Raw genomic sequence first — 15,209 nt, 5'->3', positions numbered from 1 at the left:
CTAACAGGAAATCCCATGGACGGAGGAGCCTGGTAGGCTACAGTCCACGGGGTCGCGAAGAGTCGGACCCGACTGAGCGACTTCACTTTCACTTTTCACTTTTTCAAACTTGGAAATATTGTGGAACCGTCTCCTTGGGGACGTGGATTGCACTATGCCATGATGCTGCTGAGGAACCAGGCATGGGATGAGGGCTCAACAAATAGGCCCGGATGATTGTTACTGCTGCTGTTCATGGGGGTTGGTGTAGCTGATAATTCCTAGTCTTTTCCTCCTTCACATCAGAGGTTAGCAGGGTCACTTCTCAAAGCTACTAATTGGCACTAAATGGTAAGAAACCAATTGTGAGAATGAGGCAAGTTATCCGTCCTTGTGCCGGAGAGATGGTTGCCGTGGCAGTCAGCCTGCAAGATGGTCTCCAGACGATTTCCACCCCCTTCAGCCCTCCCCACAATGAAGAGGGCTGCCCCCCATGGGGCCAAGAGGACAGTGTGGACAGGACCACATGTGCATTCCAAGGCACTGTGGCTTCAGTCTTTCTCGCTAGTGTCCATCTACGGGAAGCCATATAGTGAGGAAACTCAAGCAGCTCTGTGGAGGACTCCATGGAGCAAGAAACCAAGGCTTACTGCCAACAGCCAGGCAGTGAGCACATCATCTTGGAAGCCAATCCTGCAGCCCCAGTCAGATGAGAGCAGCCCCAGCTGATGTTTGGACTGCAACTTCAGTGGAGACCCCAAACTGGGACCAGCCAGTTATGCTGTGCAGTTGCTGAGTCATGTCTGACTCTTTGCAACCCCATGGACTGCAGCAGGGCAGGCTTCCCTGTCCTTCACTGTCTCCCAGAGTTTGCTCAAATTCGTGTCCATTGAATTGGCGATGCCATCCAACCATCTCATCCTCTGTTGCCCCCTTCTCCTCCTGCCCAGTTATGGCAATTCTGAATTCCTGAGACACAGACCCTTTGAGATAATAAATACCTATTGTTTTAAAGCGCTATGTCAGGGGTGATTTGTTACACAGCAGTAGGTAACTGATAGAAAAACAGAGAGACCCTAAGTTATGAGGGCTCTTCCTTGACTGGACTCCCAAAGCGTGTCCTTGGAATATCGACCCCAGGCTATGCTCGGGAAAAGTAATGGCAAGTAATGGCAGACTGTGGGCTTTCATCTCTTATTTAAGATTCCCAGTGTACCTTGGCATATTCAAGCAAACCCCTCTGGGCAAGGAGGCTGTTCCTCTGGAGTCTTGGTGGAACTCTGACATCATAGTTTCTTTGAGAAATACAGCTGAACTGCCACGGGAGTAGGCTCCTACTGCACATTAGACAATCGCATCCAATATAAAGACAAAAACACTTCCAGCCGGATATCCAGAGTGTGGCTGACGGTGTCCTATACAAAGACAAGATGGCCAGCCTCTCTGAGCTCCTCTTCTGGCTGAGGGGGCCGGTTTGCCCTGTGTCGCTCTGGTCCCACCAGTCACACCATCAGTGGTGTTGGTCAGGGCTCTGGGCCCATGTTTGGCCGTGAGCCTCAGCGTATCGGGACCACTGGGGCCTCCGATTTTGGCTCCTGCCTTCTGCAGCGTCGGCTCTCATCGCTCCGAAGCGATGGCCTTGAACTCCCCACCCCTCGTGTTTGCCACATCCTCAACGACAATGCCTCAGAGTCAGAGCCTGCTCAGCGGGAACACAACCATGGTCTTAAAACACGCACCACTGGAAAATAACGTTTGATATAGAGGAAAAAATCATTTCGCAGGCAACTTTTTCAGAGCGAATCCACCCCCTTCAGCGAGGAAAAGCTGTGCTCAGAAAACCACATTCTTTCAAACCCCTGGGGCTGTGTGGGGGTGGGAACAGAGATCTTTCTACACGCTAGGAGGCAGAGGCCTTTTCTTCTGTTGAAAACGTAATTTTACCCTCATGTTGCTTCATCTTTCCCTGCATGGCCTTTTGGGGGGCTCTCGGGCCTTTCTGGAGCCACCGCTTCCAGACACCAAGCAGCCGGCCCTCTTCCCTCCCACCTGAGGCCTTGGTGTGTAGCCCTGGCTGTCCCCAGCCCCGGCCTCCCCGGGAGCCCTGCCTAGGCCTGCTCCGGCAGAATCTGCACTGGGACAAGGTTCCCAGGTGATTCCAGGCACATGAAAGATGGGGAGTGCCCAGCTGCACCCCGAAACTGCCATCTCAAGGTGCCCTCCGCCTGCCCGCTAATGGGCCGCCAAGCCTGCCTTCCTCACCCGGCTTCCAGGCTCCCATCACAGACAGCTTCTCAGAAGTGCACTCCTGGAGCCCCATTTCCACACGCATGCTGCCCACCCCTGCATCATGCTCTCATCACGTTTGAAATCCAGCCAGAGGGTCACACACCACAGGGTGGGTAAGTCGGGACCCCTGAACAAGAGGTCATGGCAACAATAAAGACTCCCAGCCTTTACAGGGCACTGCCAACCAAGGAGGAAGCAGTGGGACCCAGCGGTTTACAGGGAAAGCCATCACCCCAAGGTCACACAGCTGGCTAGCGGTAGAGTCAGAGCCGCTGAGCTCGCCCCCGACACCCTGCGGCAGGAAGCCTTCCCTATGAGAAGATGGGAGGGGCTGCAGGGAGTACCAAAGACTTGTACCCCTACCCAACTTAGCCTGGTGGTTCCCAATCTGGGGTTCCTTGGGGGATCCTCCAAGGCTTTCTGCAGCAGTGGCGGGGGGGGGGGGGGGGGGGTTGGGTTCTGTGGTCTTTTGAAATCCCTGATAGTCACCACACCTTGACCAAGGGCCAGGCCACCACGGGGTCCATACAGCATTGCCTTTGTTTGCTTTGGATGGGATTATATCAACCCACCGTGCTGGTTCAGACTCTCCGACCCAATGGGAGTTGCAAGGCATTGGCATGGATGCCCTTGATTATCCCAAACTGAAGAAGCTTCTAGTACTTAACAAAGGCATCTTTCTTGTTGGGCCAATGTGAGACTGGAGACAGATAAGAACAGGAGGAGCTTTTCTGGTGGGAATGGAGAGAGGAATTAGCTTAGAAATTTGAGTTACTGAGGGGAGGGGATTTGTCACCGGGATTTTCGGCAGCAGCAGGCGCTTTCTTCTATTTTCTCTAAATCGAAGCTGGTGCTGCCCCACTCCCACCCAGCCTGGCCAGTGTTGGTGAAGGCGGAGGCAGCCCGGAAGGGCAGGGCTGAGCCATCCAGGCTTACTGCCCAGGTCTTCACGAGATGCCCTCTCGCCACGCTCTCCACGGAAGCAGACCTTAAAGACGGCGGGTGAACTCCTGTTCGTGGGAAGCCAGCCACAGACAAACCCTGAGTTTCTTGCAGAAACCTGCAGCAAGATGGGCGTGGGCTTCTGTGTGCAGTTTCCACGCCGCCCTGCACCTTTCTTCCCATCTTGGCTTGTCTGAGCACACGTGTGGGGCTGGAGTGGTGCCTCCTTGCTCCTCCCGGGCAGACCCTTCCCCTCCGCCCCCCACCTCCACCCCACACCCATGGGAGGTGCCAGGCCCTGGAGGTTCTGTGTCAGGAGAGCTCAGAGGTTAACAGCGGCTAGCGGCTCTAAAGTCTAAAGGGTACAGGTGGCTTGTGATCAATGTGAGCAACTGACAGCTTCACCTCACAGCCCCGACCACATGCTTCCTCCGTCTGGAGACACCCTTTTGGTGTGGGGACCCCAGATTCTTGACCACTGGAAGCTGACCTTCAAGGAGGGACTTGAAATCACCTTTGAATGGAGCGGGGAAGGGCATGGTCACTTTTTTAAAAATGATCCCCGTGGGTCTGAGTAGCAGGAGCTGGAGCCCTCTGTCCAGAGACCCCGTGACCATGGACTAGAACATCACAGTGAAGGACAAGCCAGCTGGGCTTCAAATATGACTCAGGAGGAGTCCATTTTAAGGTATAAGAAAAATGCACCATCCATTGGCCACAGTGAAGGGCTAGAACTGACATCAGTGCACCAACCAGGAGACTTTTCTTTTTGGGGGGCCACTCCAGGCGATATCCAGTGATCGAACCCGTCCTCCATGCAGTGGAAGCATGGAGTCAACCACTGGACCGCCAGGGACATCCCCCAAGGGACATTTTTAAAGCAAGTTCCTTCTGGGGTCTTTTCTGGTGCTTCTTTATGAGATGGATCAGCTCTGCAGCCTTGGGTGGCCCCTCTTACACCACATGCTTCACTGGTCTGTCCATGAGTCCCCCTCTCCTAGGAGATGTAGCTCCTCCCGGGCAGGGGCACCCCAGGTTGGTCTTTGTGCCCTGAGAGCTCACTTCGGGCCCTGCCATCAGGACTCACGTTTCTGTTCATCCGTAGAACTGAGCGCCCAGCTCCAAAGCCAGGCTCTTCAGTTTCTCAGGGTGGAAGCTTAAGCTCATCAGGTCCCCTCTCTGCGCCTGCCTCTTCTCTCTGGAAATGGCGATCCTGGTCCCTGGCATCTCACGGTTGCTGTGAGGATGGCCTGGGCAAGGACATGCCCACAAGGGGGGTACCACTCTCCAGACAAACTCCGATGCAAGGCTGGGCACACAGCCTTGGGACTCAGGGACTGTTTGGCGTTCAGATTTTTTTTTAAACTAACATTTCTTTTTTTCCCCCTAAATTTTATTTCTCTGTTTTTGGCTGTGCTGGGTCTTGGTTGCTGCACAAGGGCTTTCTCTAGTTGCGGAGAAACTCACTAGTTTTCGGTGCTCAGGCGTCTCCTTGCATTGGCTTCTCTTGTTTCGGAGCACAGGGTTCCAGAGTACACACGCTTCAGTAGTTCTGCCTCACGGGTTAGTTACCCTGAGGTTAGTGGGATCTTCCTGGACCAGGGATGGAACCCATGTCCGGTGCATTGGTAGCAGATTCTGAACCACCTGGGAAGCCCTACATTAACATTTCTTAAAGTACAAGGATAAACATTGTATACGACTTGTGGAGAATGTGATTTTTTTGCAAAAGAGAAAACTTGGGACTTCCCTGGTGGTCCAGTGGTTAAGACTCTGTGCTTCCAATGCAGGGGGTGCAGGTTTGATCCCAGGTCAGGGAAGTAGGATCCCATATGCAGTGCAGTGCAGCCCCAAAATAAATAAAAGTAAAGAAAATTTGACCTCTTTTTCCCCCACCAACAGCCAGCATTCAAGATAGATATTCCCCACGCATGTCTCCTTTTTACAAAAGAGTAAGTCAAGGCTCAGAGAGGTCAAATGAGTTTCCCAGGATCACTCAGTGACAGAATCAAGCTCTTAATCAAGAGGGTCTTGGATTTATAACCCCTGGCCTCCCTGAGGAACTTAAACCACTCAGAACTAGGGGCTCCATCCCAGAGAGGAGCAGCAAAGATCAAGTGCACCTATGAATTAACCAGGCCGAGAATCACATAGTAAAGTCATCTCCACTTCAAAGAACTCTTGAGTGGGAACCAATGTGACAAGGGAGGAAAATCTGAATCACGTCCCACCCAAAACACTGGGCAATTCCAGCAGAATACAGCTTCCTCAAGCCTGAGCTAACTCGGGCCACCTTCCATACAGGTCCCTGGGAAGCAAGCAATAGATGCAAAAAGGGCAGATTCAAGTCAGAAGCCTCTTGGGTTTTAGTACAAGAGCGGAGACCAGGGGGCAGGGGGGAGAGGGTGGGGGGACTCGTGCTCTGTGGCTTTCTTGAGGCAGGGGGTTTTCAAGAGGGTCTTTCAAGCTGCCATGTGAGTTGGTGAGTAGAATCTGGGTTCTCAAGCCACAGAAACCTAGGATTCCCTCCTGGCAAGCTGTGTGACCTCTCTGACCCTCAGTCTCTTCATCTGAAATGTGCTCAGCCAAGCTTTATTGTCCAGCTGCTCCTTGAGGAGCTGGTGCTGGGTACTGGGGACTCAGCAATGAATGGGAGAGACCAGACTGGGGCCTTCACCAAGCTCACTGCCTCACAGGGGAGACAGTGAGTGTGGAGACAAACAAGTCTAGGTATCCGCTACAAGGGAATAATCCGAGGATGAGAGTCAACTCTCTCTCAAGCTGGTGGTGAGGGGGCAGAGCGTGCATCCAAGTCAAGGCTGAGCCCATGGTGAGTGCTCAGTCCGTGAAAATGGCTTTAGTTGCTGCTGTGGCGACTATTATTACCGTAACCTGAATAAAACTGGGCTGCCTTGGGGCCCAGTCTTGTCACGATGTTATGTTCAAAAGCAATATCAGCCTGACATCCCCAAATCATTGCAAAGCAGTTTAAATCTTCCTGACGATCTCTCAGAGACACCAAAGGCGAATTCCTTTGCACACCACACAAAAAAAGCGTTCTCAAGACTCTCCGTGACAATGTGTCTGCCTAGAAGGTCTCAGAGCAGTTGCTCCAGAAACATCTCTGTTCCCAGCACCTCTCTGTCATCCTTCTCAGAGAGGCGGGGGCCGGGGGCTTGACCGCGGGAGAAGGGGTGCGGGGTATGTCCAGGCTCTGCCCTCACTAGCCATGTGGCCGTAGTTTGCTCATTTGCAAAATGTGGATGACAACAGCACTGCCTCCAACGAGGTATTGTGGGGACTCAATGAGATGGACGGAAGGCATCATCAACTCAATGGACATGAGTTTGAGCGAACTCCGGGAGATGAAGGACAGGGAAGCCTGGCGTGCTGCAACCCACGGGGTCGCCAAGAGTCGGACACGACTGAGCGACTAAACAACAATGATACAATGGCTTTAAAGTGTTGAGGATGGGCAGGAACAGCTGGGCGACCCCTTCTCCTGCCTCCCCGACCTGCCCTTTGCACCTCATCATTGATAGGAGCACCAGCAGGGTCTCCTGTAGTCAGTCTGGGCTTTCTAGGGCCTAGCATCCAGCGGCAGCCACTCCACCCAGCACAGGGAAAGGTCAGTGCCCAGCAGGTAGAAAGACACCCACCATCGAGGCCACTGCTTGCCAGAAGCCTGGGCAGTGTGGCCCAAGCTGGCTTCTCCTCTTCCTCCTGCATCAAGGATCTGGTATCTGTCTTCTCAAGGGTCTCTGGCCCAGGCCCTTGCCAGGCATGTGGTTCCTGCCCCCATAGGGCTCACAGATCCAGATAATCAGGGCCTGACTTCAGGGGAGACACCCAGAGCTGTAGGAGAAGACCAGCTGGAATATCAAGGAGGGCTTCCCGGAGGAGGTGGTACGGAAAGGAAGCCCACACCCAGGCAAAGGCCTGGAAGGAAAAAAGTGGTGGGTTCTAGAAGCTACAAAAAGTTCTCACCCACCTGCCCCAACAGTACGGTTTGCTGAGCTCTGTCACCTATACTATGTCACTTGGCACTCTTGTCCCTCAGATCCCAGAGGACAGAGGGGAAGAACTCTTACTCTCAATTCACAGAGGGGTAGACAAGTAGAAGAGAGAAAGAGACAATTCCTAGTTGGGACTAGAGCCCACATGGCCTGTCTTCTGGCTCAGGTGAGAAAATCAAGATGCAAGACTGGGCCCTGAACATCCCTAGCATCTGCCTGTGATCATCACTCCCATTTTACAGATGAAGAAACTGAGGCTCGGTGAGACCACAACATCCCTCCAGTCCTGCTCTTTCTGTGTATCTCTGGGTCCTAGGACAAGCCTGGAGTGCCCAGATGCCCTCCCCAGGCGGGGCAGGAAACAGCCAGGAACACGGGTGACAGGGGGTGATGGAAGGAAGGGAGCCAGGATGGGCTTGCAAATCAACAGCAGGCTGGGGAAGGCGGAGGAATGTGGGTCGGGAAGAGGTGAACCTACAAGGGAGGCCAGAATGGGAGGAGCCCGGAGCCCAGAGCCCTAGGCAGGACCCCCCCACCCCAAACACCGGAGGGTGAGACCCTGACTTCCCGGAAGACACCACCCCCCAGCTGGGCGGGGTGAAGGACCACTGCCTCCTGGCTTGCCCAATCAAACGCACTCCCAGTCCAATGGGGGAGGCGGCCAGGGCGGAGGGCTCCCACGGCCTTCCTGGGGGAGCCCCCCGGGACCTGCCCAGGACTCGGCCGCCCACCGCCCACTGCCCACCCCCAGCCTCAGTAGCCCCGACGCCCGGCGTCCTCCCCTCGGCTTTCGGTGGCTCCAGAATTTAAAGGTTAAATCCTAACCTCGTCTCAGCAGTTTCTCCCGGCTTTGCCTACCCAGCGCCAGTTGCTGGTAATTATATGCATCTCCGAGCAGCCAATCAGCTGTCAGACTGACAGATACTGATCTTTTCGTTTTATTTTTAGCTCTGTGCTTCCCCCTCTAGTTGCAAAAAAAAATTCTGTTTGTTCTGTGTGTGGCTGCTTGACTCCCAGCTCTGCACCCGGCTCTCATCTCCGCCAGCCAGGCGGGAGCAGGAAGCCGGAGGGGCTGGAGCCCCCTGCCCCTCCTGAGACAGCGGTGGGGTGGGATGGGGGGAAATGCACCCGCTCCACACACACACCGCCCCCCAACCCCGGCCCCAGCTGCAGACCCTGGGCTGCGATGGGGAGGGGAGGAGGCCGGTGCTGCCCAGAGGCGCCTTTGGAGGCCGACGGAGCAAGAGAGGAGCTGGACTTGGCGTGGGAGGGGAGCAGGTCCTCACCTACAGGCTGGAGACTGGAGGAGAGACAGAGACGGAGAGACATGCAGAGGCAGAGAGGAAGCTAGACTGAGAACAAAGCAGAGAAGGGAGTGGAAGGGGAAAGACCAGCTCTCGATCCCTGGAAATATTACCCCCCCACCCCCGAACTGAACAGAAGCGGGCAGGGATGTCAGCCCGGGGAGCCCAGCCCGGCCTGCAGGGCCCAGGCGTGGCCCCTCCCAGGCCCGCGTGCCTCCCCTGCTCTGTGAAGGGCAAGCGAAGTGCTCTTCAGAGTCCCTTTTGGGGGAACGTTCTGGAAGGTTCTGGGACCTCCTGGAAGCACCAGGAGGCAGGCAGGTGTGGGGCTGGGCTGTCAGGAGGCCCCTGTTCACCCATGGTCTGTGGAAGGAAAGGCCGGGCAAGCTTTTAGGTCCCAAAGGGTCTCCCAGTCAAGGGCTCTGGTCCAGGAGTCGTTGTTTAGTCGCCTAATCATGTCCAACTCTTTGCAACCCCATGGGCTGTAGCCCTCCAGGCTCCTCTGTCCTTGGGATTCTCCAGGCAAGAGTACTGGAGGCAGTTGCCATTCCCTTCTCCAAGGGAATCTTCCTGACCCAGGGATTGAACCCGCATCTCCCTGGTATCACTGATTCAATGGACATGAGTTTGGGTAAACTCTGGGAGTTGGTGATGGACAGGGAGGTCTGGCGTGCTGCGGTTCATGGGGTCGCAAAGAGTCGGACAGGACTGAGCGACTGAACTGAACTGACTCCCTGGTCCAGGAGCAGGGTCAGCAGATGATGGTCAATGCTTTTTTCCATCATCAAGGCACTCTACAGTTTGCAGAGCGTCTCGCCTCACCCCAGGGGTCTCCGCTTCTCCTCACAGTTAGCCTCAGGATGAAGTGACACTGAGGGGGCCAGGAGGACTGGCAGGGGTCGCCCCCCTTAACAGTGTAGCCTAGTGGTTTGGGGCAAACAGACAGGTTCAGGCCCCAGGGCTGCTCTTCAAGCTCCGTGAGGCCGAGCGAACGCCCCGAGCTCTCCAGGCCCCAGGGTCCCCATCTGGAAGGTGGGTCCCAGGCCACCCCCCTCCCTCACAAAACTGCCTGGGGAGCGCAGTCACCCTGCACGGTGCTCCGGACAGCCCCAGCATCCCCAGCCCGCTGGTGAGCAGGTAATATCAGTGTCTCCGTTTTGCGGTTGGGGAAACTGAGGTTCATGTGACTCGTGTTTGGCAGAACTGGGACCAGAACACTCCACCTACCCCCCTCTTTCTTGGCTTCCTTTTCTCTGACACCACAGATGGCGCGCTGAGAAAAAAGAGAGAGGAGAGCGGAGAGAAGGGAATTAGGAGATGGAGCGAGGTGGAGGGAGGCAGCAGCACCGTGATCAATTACTTGGGCTGTAAATTTCTGCTGTTTTGCAAAGTGAGCACACAACCTCGGAGAGGCATCACTCCCTGGTCTGCTTGGAAGAAACCAAACGGCCAAGCTCACAGCAGACGCTCCGTTGGTGGGAGCCCGAGAGGGAGAGGGGAGATCCCCTGGGTGGGGTCAGAGCTGCTCACAGCATGGATGGAGGGCAAGGGCCCCCGGAAAGAACCAAGGGAAGGCAAGCTTGGAAGCTGCCTAGAGCCCCCTTGGGAGGGCACTTGCCTTCCTCTTCTCTTTCCAGAAGATTCCTCTCCTGCTGTTGGGTGTGGGAAAGCCAGCACCCCTGCATGGCCAGACCCTGACTGCTGCCTCCACCGTTGCTCCTGGGAGTTGCTGGGGACGTGAGAGAGGGGGGAGGAGGTCTCAACTTTCTCACCTATAAAATGGGAGTAATAACAGCACTCATTCCCAGGAGCTGATCCAAAGGATCAGAAAAGTCTAGGATATAAATAGTCTAGCATGGGGCCTGCCACACACAGAGCAAGGAGAGTTCATGTTGTTATTATTACTGTTAATATTACAAAGATAAACAGGGCTAAAGGCTTCCCTGGTGGCTCAGATGGTAAAGAATCTGCCTGCAATGCAGGTGACTCGGGTCCGATCCCTGGGTTGGGAAGATCCTTTGGAGAAGGAAATGGCAACCCTCTCCAGTATTCTTGCTTGGAAAATTCCATGGACAGAGGAGCCTGGCGGGCTACAGTCCACAGGGTCACAAAGAGTCAGACATGACTGAGCGACCAACATTTTCACTTTCATTTTCAAAGGTAGTTTGGAAACTGATTGAATTACTTAAAAAGTGGGAACCAGTCCTCCCTTGGAGGTTCAGTGATGGAAAGAGTGGTCCACATATCATGGCCTTGACCTGTCTCCATCTCCCAGCATGTAGGGTTGGGGGACGGAGTCAGGGTACAATTTGTGCTTGGGAGATGTGGTCAGAGCGAGGCAGCCCAGGCCCGGAGTGCTGGCCTTGACCTTCCGGGAGCCTTGTTACAGCCCATCTGGGGAATGAGCATCAGTGGAGTCCAGCTTCTTCCTCTGGAACCCAGGTGCTCCAGGGAGGTGGATTCTAGCCACGGCTCTCTCAGGGCTTTCCACACAGTGGAACTGCAAAGACCGCAGCATTTCCAAAGCACTTACTGTGTGCTCATCTTCTGCTGGGCACAAGGAAATTCAGCAGTGAGCACTCCCCAAGCCCTGCCCTCAAGGAGAAAAGCAAATAGATTCAGCTGACTCTGAACCATGGTCTTTGGACCCCAGACAACAGCCAAAGTAGTGGGAAGCCTTGAGAAGGAACACGATCCCAGACTACAGACACAGTGAAATGAAGGAAGCCAGGTGGAGGGGCCTGGGGGCAAGGGGTGAGGCCAAGACTGGTGGTAAATCCGGGTCCTGGAAAAGATGCCTGGAGTTCAGGTGGGTGCTAGGCACAAGGCCTGCCCATGCACCCTTGGCAGTCTTGAGGGTCCAGGCTGAAGGCAGTGGCGGAGCTTTCTGCTTTAAAGGCAACCTAGGATGGATTCCTTTACAACAAAGAGCAGCTCCCCTGGATGCAGATAATAAAAATATTGTATTAGTCAGGATGGGCTAACGGATATAACAAACCATCCCCAAATAAAAGTTTATTTCTTATTCACATCACTGTCTACTCTGGGCTGGTAGAGAGGAAGTGGGGGCCCTGCTCCAGGCAGTAACTTGGGGCCCAGGCTCCCTCATCCTGTGGTTCATCATCTTCTAGGGCCTTTTCCTCCTCTGCAGTAATCTTGTGGAAGGGTAAAGAGAGTGTGGAGGAAGGCATAGAAGGAATTTATGGAGCAGGGTAAAAGGAGTGGTGGGGCAGATCACTTCAGCTCACGTGCCATTGGCCAGAACTCAGTCATGTGGCTACACATAACCACAAGGGAGGCTGGGAAATGTAGTCCTGCTGGGTGCCCAAGAAGAAAATAACGACCTAGGATTTGGTGAACACATAGCAGTTTCTACCACAAGTGCGGTTCTCCTTACATGGATGAGCTGATGCTCACAAAGCACCTGATGTAGGCTGGGCCACTGACTTGTGTGTTGAAGCTGGTTATTTGTCTTATAAAAGGAGAAGCTGCTTGCCTGAGGGTTAGGACTGGCATCAGAAGCCTGTGCCTAGTTCTCCTCCTGAAATGGTGTGTTAAGGTATGTGAGTGAGAGAGAGAGAGAAAGGAAGGGCGGGAAGAAGGGAGAGAGAGAGGGATGAGGGGATATTTTTTGGTCTCAGGGGAGCATCCAGAGGTTTCACCAGATTCTCAAAACTATGAGCATAATGGCTAAAAGCAACAGCTTAGTAGGGACTTTCCTGGTGGTCCAGTGGCTAAGACTCTGCATTCCACTGGGACCCAGGTTTGATCCCTGATCAGGGAACTAGATCCCACATGCCTCAACTAGAAGATTCCATGTGCCATGACGAAGATGGAAGATTCAGAGAGGCGCAACTCAGACCTAGCACAGCCAAATAAATAAAAGTAAATATTTTTTAAAAAAATAAAAATAAAGCAACAGCTTAGCTGTGCAACGCTGATATTTGGGAGGTTAGCAAGGTCTTGGTGCCGAGTACATCAATCCTTATGTACTCAGATGTACACATGGCCCCTTATGTACTTATGGTCCCACATAAGTAGGAGGTAAAACCAATGATTCTACAGCCACCGTCTTCCCTCCCTCGCTAAGCACACCCCCAGAGACTCCAGGGTTGAGCAGAGAAGGCCTCAGCTGATCCATGACAGCAGACACATCACTGCTGGTCAGCTGCAGTTGCCACGGCAGCTGTGGGGTCATCGATGTCAGCATAGGAGGCCAGCTGAGAGGCACAGGTAGAGAAACTGAGGCCAGAAAGGGGCCGCTTTGCCCAGGGTCACACAATGAGTCAGGGCAGAGCCAGGACGGACATTCAGAGGCAGTCAGCTTCCTGTGGTTGTAAGCAACAGAAATTGGGCTCTGTTTGCCTTGAGCAGTAAAAGGTTTCATCCCCAGACTGGGGGGAAGTTCAGATTGGAAGGAAACACAGGAGAGGCAGACAGGCCCCAGCAAGGATGCAACCAGGGAGGGCATGTTAGAGAGGAGTGACCCCGCCTCGGGCTGGCCATCAGGACAAGGAATGAGAGTCCCGTCCTCAGGGAAGGGGGACTGCTGACCTAGCCGGGGCTATAGGCCCATCCCTTGGCATGGAAGGACGGGCATCTGGACTGGCAGCCCACTCCCTAGGCTGCACACATAGGGGGAATTCCCCATGACGCATGGGGGACTTTTGCCAGAAAGAGGGGGGCCAGGGGTGTTGGGCGGCCAAAACAGCAGATGTCCGCTCTGGCCTATTGCTCCAGGGTTGTGCAATCAAAACAAAACAACCACGGGTTTGGTTTCCTGCAACCCAGAGCTGCAGGCTAACCAGACAATCCAGCCCAGAGCCAGGCCTGAAGGCTCAGAAAACAGGCGCTCAGCAGACTGGTGTTCTGGATTCTTGACGGCTCCTCTAAATGACCGGCAGCTCCCTGAGGGTGGCTCCACACCACGCTGGGCTCCCAGGGGGCTTGCCCAGGCTGGTTAAGGGAGATTTCACAAGCAAGGGACATACAGCTGGCGGAGGAGCTGGGCTGAGCGCTGGGGGTCCAGGCGAATTCATGGCAGGAGGGAGCTGGGAGCCCTGCCAATCTCACCCTGCCTCTGGTGGGGGCTGTCTGAGAGTTGAGGCTTGAGCTGGAAGGAGCTAGAAACCACTGACAGAGGAGGAATGAAGGGACACTTGGTGCCTGCCTGGTAAAGCTACAATCCCCAGCTCTTCCATCAAACACTAATCTTGGTGTCACTCCAAAGGTGCCCCGTGGATGTGATTACAGTCCATAATCGGTTGACTTAAAGTGAGACAGATTGTGCTAGATACTCTAGGTGAGCCTGAGTCCATCCCTTGGAAGACCTTAAGAGCAGAGCTGAGGCTTCCCTGATGGGGAAGAAATTCCGCCCACGGACAGCACCATCAGCCCTGGCCCCACCGTCCAGCCTGCTCTTCAGATTCCAGGCTTGTCTAGCCAGCTCCACAGTTGCATAACTGATTCTTTACGATAAATCTCTTCACATAGATCTCCTGCTGGTTCTGTTTCTCTGATTGCAGCCTGAGTGAGGCAGGTGGGGAAGGGAGGCTGCAGGGGTGCGCTTACTAGGAGGCTCCCAGTTCTCTCGGAGAAGCACCCACATCCCTACAGAGGAGTGCTAACTGGGTTGGGTCCCTTCATGCGGCCGGGGAGGCAAGGACAGGGGTGCCTGGAGGGGCTCACAGCCGCTGCTGTCAGTGTTCAGAAAGGTGGCTCAGAGCCCCGGGGCTGGAGCCTGACACCTGCCCCCGCCGTTTGCGCCCTGCCCACCTGCCACCCCCTTGTGTAGCAGACATGTCACTGAGCTGTGTTTTCCTGGACTTTCGGAAACATGGGGGCACTGATAGACTCTTGGACAAACCAGGAGACTGAGGCCTGGACTCACTCACCCGTCTGGGGGGTTCAGATGGCCTTGCACCCTCCCCTCTCTCAATGCAGCCCCTCCCTGCCCACTCCACAGGTGCTGTGGGCATGGACAGAGGCTGAGGTGCCCAGGAGATGGGCAGCCCCCCTCGCGGTGATGCCAGGGGGTCTGAGCTATCCTGGCATTGTATAGGGGCTTCCAGATCCCCACGGGCAGAAACCAGCCCCAGCTGACTGGTAGGGCTCAGGGAAGGGCAGGGCCCTGGTGGGGAAGAGGCTCCCAAACCAGGGGTCGCTGGAGACCTCAGGCACCCTAACGGTGCTCCCCAGCCTGTTAGTAGGGGACCACATACAGAGGCTTGCAAAGCCCCCACTCTGCCTTCTAGGGGCCTCAGCCATCACCAGAGTGGGGCGTTAGGGGCAACACTCTGCTTAGCATCCCCACTTCCCCTGCAACAAGCAGATTGCAGGCAGGGGAGAGGATGAAGAAAAGGGGCGACTCCCTGACACGAGCTGCAGGCCTACACCGACAAGCACCTGGGCTAGCAGGCGTCCCCGGGACATGTGCGGGTGGGCGGGGCTTCCACTCTTATTTATCCATAAAACTTGAGTGTAGAGCCCACCCTGCCAGGCTCAGCTCCAAGCACTGTTGGTTGTTCCCTCCTTTCATCCCGACGACCACCCTGAGAGGTGGAGGGGCTGCTGGTACCTTCATCATCCCCATTTTACAGAGGGGAACACTGAGGCGTCTCTTACCCAAGCCTCCACAGCTGGCAAGTGGCAGGCAAGCTGTTACCCCGAGGTTCAGCTCTGT

The 15,209-nt window shown here is 54.9% G+C and overlaps 1 long non-coding RNA gene across 3 annotated transcripts in view; it reads right to left on the bottom strand.

Moving 5' to 3' along the window:
• Positions 1–8,119, bottom strand: part of LOC139030828 (uncharacterized) — a 56,518-nt gene extending 48,399 nt beyond the window's left edge. For all 3 annotated transcript variants that reach the window (XR_011483236.1, XR_011483237.1, XR_011483238.1), the window contains exon 1: positions 8,052–8,119. This is a non-coding gene — a long non-coding RNA (uncharacterized lncRNA). The remainder of the gene's footprint in view (positions 1–8,051) is intronic.
• Between the last annotated feature and the right edge of the window lie 7,090 nt (positions 8,120–15,209).

Source organism: Odocoileus virginianus, chromosome 2 (genome assembly GCF_023699985.2).
Source record: "Odocoileus virginianus isolate 20LAN1187 ecotype Illinois chromosome 2, Ovbor_1.2, whole genome shotgun sequence".
Classification (NCBI taxonomy): domain Eukaryota; kingdom Metazoa; phylum Chordata; class Mammalia; order Artiodactyla; family Cervidae; genus Odocoileus; species Odocoileus virginianus.
This window is presented reverse-complemented; position numbering and strand designations above follow the sequence as displayed.